Raw genomic sequence first — 1903 nt, forward strand, 5'->3', positions numbered from 1 at the left:
CAGGACATAAACGTCTGCAGTGTCTATCTCCCTCCAGGTGGTACAGTCTCCCTGACCGAATTGGCTGCACTTGTCGCCCAACTTGCCACGCCTTTTCTTCTCCTTGGGGATTTTAACGCCCACAATCCCCTGTGGGGTGGATCGAAGATTACTGGCCAAGGCAGAGATGGCGAGAATCTCATCTCCCAACTTGATCTCTGCCTCTTAAACACTGGCGCTGCCACGCATTTCAGTGTGGCGCATGGCACGTTCTCGGCCATAGATCTGTTGTTGTGCAGCCCAGGGCTTTTACCATCGGTCCACTGGAGAGTCCATGATGACTTGTGTGGTAGTGACCATTTTCCCATCTTCCTTTCACTACCCCAGCGTCGATCCCGTGAACGCCTGCCTAGGTGGGCATTTAGCAAGGCAAACTGGGAAACATTCTCCTCTGCTGCCACTGTTGCATCTCTCCCCCACAGTACCATCGATGTGGCAGTTGAGACACTGACTGCAGCGATCGTTTCCGCTGCAGAACGTACCATTCCTCGTTCGTTAGGGTGCCCCTGGCAAAAGGCAGTGCCTTGGTGGTCTCCGGAGTTCGCTGAATCCATTAAAGAACGTCGGCGGGCTCTTCAGCGACATAAGTGGCACCCGTCTTTGGAGAACCTCATTTTCTTCAAATGTCTCCGTGCTCAGGCACGGCGGCTCATCAAGAGGCGGAAACAGGAGCGCTGGGAGAGGTTCGTTTCCACCATTGGTTCCCGTACTTCACCCTCCCAGGTGTGGATGAAGATTCGGCGCATCTTTGGAGTGCAGCACTCTACAGGTGTCCCAGGGCTTACCATCAACGGGGCGGTATCCACCGATGCTGATGCAATCGCCGAGCATTTCGCACAGCAGTATGTTCGGGCCTCTGCGTCGGGGAATTACCCGCCTGCGATTCGCGCGCTTAAACGCCAGGAGGAAGGCAAACGGCTTTCTTTTGCTTCTCGCCACCCTGAGACGTATAACGCCCCATTTAGTTTGTGGGAACTCCAAAGCGCCCTGGCACAGTGCCCCGATACGGCCTCTGGGCCAGATGGCATCAACAATCAGATGCTCAAACACCTGTCCCCGGTCTGTCAGCGATGTGTTCTTGCCATCTTCAACCGCATATGGGGCGATGGTGTCTTTCCGTCGCAGTGGCGAGAAAGTACCATCATTCCGGTGCTGAAGCCTGGTAAGGACCCGCTTACTGTGGATAGCTATCGACCCATCAGCTTGACAAATACTCTGTGCAAGCTACTGGAACGTATGGTGAGTCGACGGCTGTGTTGGCTGCTCGAGTCTCGGGGTCTTCTGGCTCAGTGCCAGAGCGGCTTCCGTCAGGGCCGTTCCACCGCCTATACTTTGGTCTTTCTTGAGTCTGCAATCCGCACTGCTTTTTCCAGGCGCCAACACCTTGTCTCCCTCTTTTTCGACCTCTCCAGAGCATATGACACGACGTGGCGGCACCATATACTCGCCACGTTGCACGGATGGGGTCCCCGGGGCTCTCTCCCCATTTTTATTCAGAATTTTTTATCTGTTCGGACATTCCGCGTTTTAATTGGCACATCCCATAGTTCACTTCATATCCAGGAGAATGGCGTTCCACAGGGCTCAGTATTGAGTGTGCCCCTTTTCCTTGTGGCCATAAATGGCCTTGCAGCAGCAGTTGGGTCGTCTGTCTCACCCACGTTATATGCTGATGATTTCTGCATCTTGTTCAGCTCCTCCACCATTAGTGTTGCAGAACGTGGGTTGCAGGGAGCCATACGCAAGGCGCAGGCATGGGCCCTATCTCATGGGTTTCAATTTTCTCCTGCAAAGACTTTTTTTATGCATTTTTGTCGGTGCCGAACTGTCCATCCCCACCCTGAGCTCTATCTTCAGGATGCCA

The sequence above is a fragment of the Schistocerca americana genome, chromosome X (genome assembly GCF_021461395.2).
Source record: "Schistocerca americana isolate TAMUIC-IGC-003095 chromosome X, iqSchAmer2.1, whole genome shotgun sequence".
NCBI lineage: Eukaryota > Metazoa > Arthropoda > Insecta > Orthoptera > Acrididae > Schistocerca > Schistocerca americana.